Source organism: Amblyomma mixtum, chromosome 5, assembly GCF_055824585.1.
Source record: "Amblyomma mixtum isolate Tamu chromosome 5, ASM5582458v1, whole genome shotgun sequence".
In the NCBI taxonomy this organism is placed as follows: domain Eukaryota; kingdom Metazoa; phylum Arthropoda; class Arachnida; order Ixodida; family Ixodidae; genus Amblyomma; species Amblyomma mixtum.
The window spans coordinates 42,114,961-42,125,257 of record NC_143016.1 but is presented as its reverse complement, the minus strand read 5'-3'; the positions used below and the strand labels follow the sequence as shown (position 1 = coordinate 42,125,257).

Genomic DNA, 10,297 nt, shown 5'->3' with positions numbered 1-10,297 from the left:
ACCTCTCCCCACTCTTTCCCATTCGCTAGCTGTCGTGCCTGCTTCGCGCTCGAACCCTTTCTCAGCTCCCCTTGACACAACACAGGAAACAGGCGAATAAACTTGTGTTTTCTTTTTCTCGTCATAGAGGGCCATTCGCCAGCCACGTGAGCAGCTCGCACTGCGCTGCAGCTTGCCTTATAAGCGGCGAGTAAACGAACAGAGGCACCAAAGGATTCCCATTGCTGCACTGAAATAGAGCAGAAGGGTTGAAATGCGGGCCAGTTGGTACATTGTAAAACGAAAAAAACCAGTCACACAAGACGAGGAACAAGAGGAGTGTGCACTCCACAACGACTGGACTATCAACTGAAGTTTATTAGAAAGTACATGGTCCCAGCAAGGCCAGCAGAGCATGCGCAACAGCATCATCACTAATCACTGAGCATAAGAGACAAGAGACAAGAAATCTCATCTATCGTGATCGACCTAAACAGGCAAATTCTTTTTCGAGTAAGCGCACCGAGGTTGTGCTAATACGATCATGGCCTGACAAACCGATATGATATGCTTCCAAGGTTTCCCGCTCCTGTTTTCCCTTAACTCTACCACGAATCGTGACATTGGTGAACAAAGGATAACAGCCACATTCATTGCAATGGCAAGTGCAATGGAAATAGAGGGGTGGAAATTTTGATAACGATAGTGAAAGGCGTCTAGAAATTGCCACGTCAGTCGACCTAGACCAAGCTCTGCATACGTTCCCGTATGAAGACGGCACTGGAGAGTAAAGTCTACCCCTCAAACAGAATGAGAGAATGAAAGAAAAAGTCGGAAAAAATGAGGCGCATCTAATAATGTGCATGCGTGGCGTAGGTCTGCACACGAGTATAACGCACGGTAGTGGCGCAAAGTCTAGGTGAATTATCTCCACACTCAAAACTCCAAAAGAGTCGCAAAAAGCCGAGACACAGCTGAAGTCTATGGTGGCGGTGGTGCAGAGGAGCGACCCGAAGCCGACCCCCGCTTAAACGGCGGCCGCTATCCCGTCGCACAGGCTCCGACAATAATCACACTTGTGAACTAAACCAGCTAACCAGAGGTGGAGTGCACATAAAAAAACGATGGGCCCGTCCGGGATTTGAACCCGGGACCTCTCGCACCCAAAGCGAGAATCATACCCCTAGACCAACGGGCCACACGTGCACACAGGTAGCGACCGCTCGTAGAAACGCAACGAGGCGCAAGACGCCCTGAAAACCGGTTTTGCTATTTCTTTTTTTTCTTGCATTGAGCCGAGAGTCGTCCTCGTTTTCAGGAAGCTCTATGGAGCTGCTTGAAATTCTGCCGACGTTGGGTCTCTTAAGTAAGGTACTGCGCAACACAAACATGGACGTGAAGAGCACAGGCGCAGGTACTTGGGAACTTCACATACGTGTTTGGGTTGCGCAGTGCCTAGCTGAAAAAGCAACTCCGGTGTTTCTTGTACCTTCTCGGATATTACTGCAACTTTCACGGTACGTTCCCCGCAGTTTTCTGGGCCTTTGCGCTAAACTTCGCAGCAAAGCGGCATTTTGTTCCATCGTAAATGAATTCTAAAATTTCCCACTTCGTCACCTCAACCGGAGAGATTTCTACAGCTTGACGTCACGGGTCGTACGGCTTGCGATATTCGCTCTGCGTTTGCTGAATTACAAAATTTCGAGCTTTTCTTTGGTCATTCAGATAAATAATGAACCAAACTTTCACGCACAGTTGCCAGTTTGGCCAATCGACGCCCGCACAATGGATTTGTGAGTATCCGTGACGTCATAGGGTGGTCTGTTAAGTCATTCGTTTGTTGAAACCTAGTCTCGGTTTCCTTGTTTTCGCTATTTAAAAACACTTGACTGCATATTTTGATAAACGGTTTTTTTCCTTCCAGAGAACGGGGATTCTAAGGAATGTGGTATGATTACCAATTCAAGATGCTGAAAAAACACCCGGAGTTCCCTTCGGCGATGTAAGACCGACTTGCCCAACTACGTACACTTTTAAGTCCGCTCCCGTGTGCTATACCTAGAAGTTTTTAAACTTACTTCATTTTTTTATACAGCCCTTTCTTTTTTTCTCTCTCAATTATGAGAGAGAACACAAACAGAAGACATTTCCAGTACTTAATAGGGTTTTCTTTGACTGCCATTTGATCGGGAAAGAAGAGGTGCACATGGCTGTAGAAAGGCAGACTACTTGATTAAAGACGATTTGTTTTTGAGTTTTAACAGGAAACACTGATTTAGAGAAGCTGAACAAAACCACTGAAGCATGTTTAGAGAAGCTACTCATCTGCCAGTCACATCTCAGATTGAATATCTACATCACTTGTCCAACGCCGCACGCCACCGTGTAAGATTCCAAGTAACTCCAGCAAAGTGGGGCATTTTTGGCGACGAAAGGGCTGACGAAGAGATTTCCACAATGATTTCCGACACCGGAACTTCAGGTGGCTTTCTTTTTTATCCGACGCGCCCTAATTGGTGAAAAAATACGCTTATGAAGAAAGGGATCGGCTTTGGAGCTTGACTTCTTAATATTATGCATAAAACATAAACTGACTCGCCATCTGTAATATGTCTACCATCGACTTTGATCGAACGCGGCGTTTACAAACAACTTTCGATACCGCTTATTAGGCCAAGCGCATAGTTCACAATATGACAAGTGGGGCTTAGTTGAAACAATGCAGAAAATTCTGCTGAAATGCTCAGATTACGCAGACGAGGGAGCATGTCACAAACACGCAGTGAAGTCTCTCACACAAATGACATTAGCAGTGAGTTGTACTTTAGGCCCCTCAGCCCGCTCAGCGTAGCAGCGTCGTGCACTAAACTTTGGTTTGGTTTGGTTTATGGGGTTTAACGTCCCAAAGCGACTAAGGCTATGAGAGACGCCGTAGTGGAGGGCTCCGGAAATTTCGACCACCTGGGGTTCTTTAACGTGCACTGACATCGCACAGTACACGGGCCTCGAATTTCTCCTCCAAAGAAATTCAGCCGCCGCGACCGGGATCGAACCCGCGTCTTTCGGGCCAGCAGCCGAGCACCATAGCCACTGAGCCACCGCGGCGGCCACTAAACTTTCAGTTAGCATTCTGGATTACATTAGAGTAAACGACAAACTTTAAACCCTTCTTGCACAACCCTTGAGATGTGAAGCTTAAAGAAATCAGCAGCAAAAACAGAAAAACAACAAAAGGAAGTGCGCAGGACAGCCTTTTCCCGCTTTTCTTACTGGTTTCTCTATGTTTCATCCGCACCAACTACACCGCATGCTTGCCTTGAGATGTGTCCCCTGTGTGTGTTTGTCCACCTATTGCTGGACATTGACTTTGCGCCACCTTTGCGCTAACTTACTTTCCTGCATTACTGTCTCATGTATATTCACGCCTTGTCAAAGCTCAAATATTTTTTTATTCTTTGCTTTAATTCCTTGATTTTACTATTTTCGGCGCCCTTTTCTTTACGCCTTTCGCTCCTAAAGCCCTTCCCCAACGCGGTGTTTTATGTCGGCGGTGTTTTAACGGCGGCCAAATTCTCTCTCTTTCATTAAAGAAATTGTTTTTCTCTGCAGTCAGTTTCCCCCAAGACCACCTGAGTACGCGTAGCGCTTACAAATGAGTAGTCGCTGCTATCGGCGACTTTGCTGTCACGCGTGAAGTTAGTGAATGCGGGCACGCTCTATCAACCACTCCTATTTTTGGAGCGAAAGCTTCACTGCGCTAGGTAACGCCAAGGTCACCGTGTCTGGAGATTTCACCGTCATTTGACCTTCAGATAAAGCAGAGGAAAGATGCATACCTGACCCCCTGAGACAGTGGACACCTTAGTCGCGCTTTAAGCTACGAAACCGATGAAGCTTTGATGGCTCGGTGGTTATGATGCTCGGCTGCTGACCCGAAAGACGCGGGTTTGATCCCGGCCGCGGCGGTTGAATTTCGATGGAGGCGAAGTTCTAGAGGCCCGTGGTGTACTGTTCGATGTCATTGCACGTGAAAGAACCCCAGGTAGTCTAAATTTCCGGAGCCCTTCACTATGGCGTCTCATAGTCTGAGTCGCTTTGGGGCGTTAAACCCCCATTAATCATGAAGAGCGGGAGCTAGGAAAGCAAAGTAAAGGCACATAACTGCCTGCCCTCTTGGAACAGCGGACACCCAAGTCGTGCTTTAAGCTACGTGGCGGTAGTGACAGATGCGTGCTGCATGCGCTGGCACTGACAACGTTGTGGCAGAAACACGGCACTGAAGCCATAGGCCGTCGGCGTTCACTGCGTTGGTTGCGACTGAGAGAAGGATGAAAAGGAAAAGTGCACGGGCCTGCCAACTGGCTCAAGCCGAGCCACCACCGCTGCCACGTGAAGATAGAGGAGAGTTGAAAGATAAGAGGACAGACTAAAAGAGAGAGTAAAGACGCGCGGCGCAACAACCGCGTCTGCCGGAACGGACGCTGGCTGAAAAAACAGATACACGGCCGCAACCCGAAGGCTGTAAAACCCGTCAAAAAAAAAAAAAAATTCATTAGCGTAGGCGTTTTATACCTCGATGAATTAAAGTAGTGCGCATAACTGGCTCGCTGGGTCAGTGGATGCCTGAATCGCGCTTTGAGGTACACGTGGGGTGGCGAGAAAGAGAGGTATGGCCTGCTTGCGTTAGCGCTCACAACACTGCCGCAGACACGCGGCACTGCAGCAATAGGCCGCATCGTGAGCAAACTCTCGCGATCAACAATTAACTGCACCAGGGTAGCAGGGTGGGCGCGCTGCCTATCCAGTGTCGGGAACGCACTCGACGTTACAGACGCCATAGCGGTGAGAATATTTTAATGAAATTTTTTAGGAGGTTGTAGCGGCAGTGGGAGCTCTCAGTCCGGAACCCCATTGGCGTAGGCTGCTGTCCAGGCTCTTTCGATGAGTTCTTTTTGACTTGTTTCGTCCGAGCAACCTATTATCAAGATAGTCATCGCCTTTACCCTACCCCACGTAAAGGCCTGAAGAAGGCGGATGAGCGGCCCCTTCTCCGCCTTCTCACCAATACATTGCTGTGCCGGGCAGCACTAAAAAACTTTGACCCCTCCTTTAACGGCAGCTGCCCACACTGTAGTGCGGTGTCTTCTGACACCTATCACATGGTGTGGGCCTGGCCCTCCAACCCGGCCATTCCCCCTATCCCCAACCCAACCCGGGAGGACTGGGAGGCGACCCTGCTCGGCTGCCACGACTTACAGGCCCAACAAGCCTTAGTCGGGCGCGCCCGGGCGGCGGCCACCGCCACTGGGGTCCCATACTAGGGAACTCTAATTAGTGCTAGTGCTTGTAAGGATCGGTCCCTTAGGGGCTGATCCAAACATACCTCCTGTCCCTTCTAAATAAATGTTTTCACCCCACCAACACCCCCCCCCCCCCCCCGCCCCCCTCCTGCGTTGTACTATATGGTACAGGATAAGCAGCCGCGTCTAGTTGCCCGGCATACGCCAAAACTTTCGCTCTTTAACTAGGTTAAACAGTAGGTAGGTAGGAAAGACTTTTATTGCTCTAGAAAGGTGCTAGTAGCAGACGAGAAAGAAGAGGTCCATCTTCCTTCTTCTCACAGGGTCGGTGCCCCTATTCCAGGGCTCCGCTGAGCTTCGCTACTCGTTGGGCGTGCTGGATCAGACCTTGTTGGCAACCCAGATCGCCGCTGGAGAGCCGGCTCTCCCACTGTGCTGCACTCGGGTCTTTGCGAAAGTTGTCGTTTTTACTGCACTCCCACGTGATGTGGTACAACGATGGTTTGCTACCACACCACGGGCAAGTGTCCCGATATTGCGTCGGGTAAGTCTTGCTAAGGATATGCAGGTTTGGGAATGTTCCTGTCTGCAATCTTCGCCAATACACTGCCTCTAGTTGATTTAGATCAGGATGAGGCGGCGGATAGCGGATCCGTACCCCCTTATAGTAGTTGAGAATGTCTGAGTACGTAGGGCTGACTCGGTCGGGTAGATCGTCCGATTGGGAGGAAGCTCGGCTCGTATACCCTCGAGCTACCTCGTCGGCGCGTTCGTTCCCGGCTATGTCGGTGTGTCCTGGCACCCAGTAAATGCTATGTGTGACTTTTGGTGGGGTCGCGCTCTGGAGGAGCCGGAGCGCGGCGTGACCTATGCGGCCGTTCATGTAGTTACGGCACGCTTCTCTCGAATCTGTAAGGATGGTAAGGGACATGTTGCTTCGATAACCGGCTACCGCCGCTAGAGCTACGGCCAGCTCCTCCCCTTCGGTTACCGTGCAATCCCTCACTGAGGCGCTAGCTAATTCATTTAAGTTCGAATCAATAACTACCGCCACTGTGCTGTTATGTGAGCTTCCTGTATACGGAGCCGCGTCCGTGTACACAGTTGTGGATTTTGTAGCTAGATTTTGTTGTACATACCTCGCCCGGGCTGCCCTACGGGCCGCATGCAAGTTGGGGTCCATGTTCCGGGGAAGGGAGCGAACCTTTAGCGTCTGGCGAATTGCGTCCGGTATGCTCGCAGTACGATTCTCGAATTCCGCAGTTCGGCCTAGCCCCAGTCGCCTAAGGAGCGAGCGCCCCGTAGGAGTCTGCTGGAGCCTAGCTAACTGCGTGACCAGTTGGGCTTCTTTGATCTCTTCGAAGGTGTTGTGAATTCCAAGAGCCAGCAGTTTTTCGTTGGAGGTGTTCATTGGTAGATGCAGGGCTGTCTTGTAAGCTTTGCGGAGTATGGTATCTGCACTATCCACTTCTCCTTTGTTGAGGTTGAAGTACGGGAGGGCGTAACCCACGCGACTGACCACCAGGCTCTGAACCAGTAGTTGAACCCCCGCCGCGGTGGCTCAGTGGTTATGGTGCTCGGCTGCTGACCCGAAAGACGCGGGTTCGATCCCGGCCGCGGCGGTTGAATTTCTTTGGAGGAGAAATTCTAGAGGCCCGTGTACTGTGCGATGTCAGTGCACGTTAAAGAACCCCAGGTGGTCGAAATTTCCGGAGCCCTCCACTACGGCGTCTCTCATAGCCTTAGTCGCTTTGGGACGTTAAACCCCATAAACTAAACTAAACTAAACTAAACTAGTAGTTGAACCACAGCTAATTTTGCAGCGATAGCTTCACTACCGCCAACCGCTTCGCCTCTTCAGCATGGTCGCACTTTCGCCGTGGTCGCACCTAAGCCGTGGTCGCACCGACCTTGAGCCGTTGCCTAGCAACCGCCGCGGTGGACACCCGAACCGCATCGTACAGGAAGAGAGGAAGTGGGAGTGAAAGAAGAAAGAGAAAGAGGGGCCGTAATGAAGAAAATGAAAATTGTATTTGAGGAAACGAAATTACGCAGTAACTGTCTCGCATATCTCGGTGGACACCCGTCAATCCGTTTGTAGACGAAGGGAGGAAGTGGGAGTGAAAGAAGAAAGAGAAAGATGGGCCATAATGAAGAAAATGAATTTGAGGAAATTAAATTACGGAGGAGCTTGAGCCGCTGCGCGGAGGAGAGGCCACAGTCGGCACGATTCCAGCGCGCGGACGGACACCGCGAGCAAGGACGGACACAGCGAGCATGAGCCATTAAAGGCTTTCGCCTTAAAAAGAGAAGTTCACTGCCCGCAACCCACCGTGACCACGCCCTGCGGCTCGGAGGAGCACACCTGAGCCATGTGCAGCTTGGTGCACCGCCAGCGCGTGAACAGTGTTGCGTGAACGAATGTTCGCGCAAGCAAACTGCGGTGCTGCCAAGGCAGTTCTTTAGAACGGATCTCCGAGAAAAGCCTGCGCCTCCTTTGACTTCCACACAGTGATCGCGGAGCCTTTTAAGGCGAAAGCCTTTAATGGCTCATGCTCGCGGTGTCCGTCCGTGCTCGCGGCGTCCGTTCATGCTCGGGGTGTCCGTCCTTGCACTGGAATCGTGCCAACTGTGGCCTCTCCTGCGCGCAGCGGCGCAACCTCCTGCGCAATTTCCTTTCCTCTAAATCATTTTCTTCACTATACGGGCCCCCTTTGTGTTCTTTCTTTCACTCCCACTTCCTCCCTTCCTCTACAAGCGGACGACGGGTGTCCACCGAGATATGCGAGACAGTTACTGCCTAATTTCCTTTCCTCAGATACAATTTTCATTTTCTTCACTACGGCCCCTTTTTGTCTTCTTTCACTCCCACTTCCTTCCTTCCTGCACGGTGCGGTTCGTGTGTCCACCGTGACGGTTGCTAGGCAACGGCTCTCGCAGCCGCAACAACAACACAAAAACGCGATCCAGGCGTCCACGGACCCAGGGAGGCAGTTATGAGCGCTTGCGTTCCTTAAAATGATCGGAGTGTAAAACGTCAACGCCAACGCCAGTGAATACAATGAACGCCGAACGGACAACAGCGACGCGGCGAAGCGGGCACCACAGAGCTGCGCTCCACAACACTACTGTCAAAAAAGCGACCGCATATGGCGAGCGCGGCTTCAGCCGCTTACCTCTTTTTTCAGCAGCGTACGCTCCGGCGGACGTAGTTGTTGCTGCGACGCGCGTCTTTTCTTTCCTTTTCCTCTTTCCTCTGATCTTTTAACTCTCCTCTATCTGCACGTGGCAGCGGTGGTGGCTTGGCTCGAGCCAGTAGGCAGGCCCGTGCAATTTCCTTTTCTTCCTTCTCTCAGTCCCAACAACAACCAAAGACAAAAATTCAGGGGGCACTTTGGCTCTCTAAAGTGTTGCAAGGCGATAGCGTTTCCTGGCGCACTGTTTGTTTTTATTTATTTTTGATTTTTCATAATTTTTAAGTTTTTGCTCTTTTTCTTATTTTCATTTCTTCTATTATTTTGTTTTAATTTTTGTTTATTTTTTTATTTTTATTTTTCCTTTCCTTCACTTTATTCCTTTTATTTTATTTATGAAACCCATGCATTCAATAGATGCGCCTTTATTCATGCTCGAACCTTGAGCCTTCGTGGCGGAGTGGTAGTGTCTCCGCATCAAATGCGAAAGGCTCTGGTTCGATTCCCACCCTCGGCGCAGTTTCCTTTTAAGCAGTGACGCCGAAAGGCGGACAAATCTGTCGACACGGCTGCCGACAGCGTCTGCTAACAACAGTATGAGGCATTAAAGGCTTTCGCCTTAATACAAACCGCACATGCGGGAAGCCCGCCACGCGCCAAGCGGTTCAAGGAAGGTAGGTTGACCACAAGGCTTCGTCAAGCACAATGAGACGGCACACGCAGCGGCGCGAGCGCTAACCAACCGCGCCCCGGCAACACACCGTCCGACGTGGTTCGAAGCCAAGGACCGCATGACCGACTACAGCGAAATCACGAAGGCCTACCGCCTGGCTCGCAGGACTCTCCTAAAGACCCAAAAGGCCTTGGTTCACCGGACGCGGGCGGCGTTGCTTGCCAATGGGGCCCCGGAATAGGGGCTCCACCTAGTATTGTTAGGGGAAAGGGCCAATAGGGCCTACCCCAATCACCTCTCTGTAAATATTTATTGCATTATAAATGTTTTTCACCACCACCACCCACTTCCGCACCCGAGGCTGAGTCGAGCGGAGGAGGTACTACTGAGACAGCTCCAGACCGGATCGCTACCGAGCCCGGGACTCATGCATCGCATGTACCCCGAGACCTACCCGACCGATGCGTGTAGAGTCTGCCGGAGGGAGCCGGCTGTTCACACGCACATCTTGTGGGACTGCATCAGAAATCCAAAGGAAGCAAGATCAGGAACAATCCCGCCGCGGCTGGAGGCAGCCGCGAAGAGCAACGACCATGACCAACAGCTATGGGCCGTCCAGCAGGTCCTCGGGGCGCTCGAAAGGCAGGGACCCAGCGAGCCGGCAACGGCGAGCGGAGACCCGCGCCGAGTAACGGCAGCCTCGTAGACGACGTAGGCCCTCGTCGGGGCGCGCGAGCGCCCAACTGCAGGCACAAATAAAGTTTGCTCCAATCCAATCCAATTAGAATTTCCAAAGCGTCTTCGGTAATTTTTTTTGCTCTTAATCTCATGCGTTCGTACTGAGTAGCAGGGGGAAGGGGGGGAGGGGGGGGGTGGCCATTTTCATATACAGTTTTGCTAGAAATAATGCGGCTTTTAAGGTCGGACAAGCAAGCACAGCCAGAAAATAGCTACAGAATAAGTTTTACTGAGAACAAGCATTGCATCTAGCTGCCCTCCATCTTCTCCACCTTCCCTCCGACGCGTTACAGACCCACCTATGAACTATGCCACAAGACGAGTGACCCAGGCTACTGAGCGCTAGTTTCATTTCATTTCACTTTTATTTCCTTGCATTAAATAAGGGGTGGAAGAAAGAAAAAAATTATATC

General features: G+C 51.0%; 1 non-coding gene across 1 annotated transcript; it reads right to left on the bottom strand.

Moving 5' to 3' along the window:
* Positions 1 to 1,105: 1,105 nt before the first annotated feature.
* TRNAP-UGG (transfer RNA proline (anticodon UGG)) lies at positions 1,106 to 1,177 on the bottom strand. The gene has a single exon. It is a non-coding gene; the product is annotated as a tRNA-Pro (tRNA).
* Between the last annotated feature and the right edge of the window lie 9,120 nt (positions 1,178 to 10,297).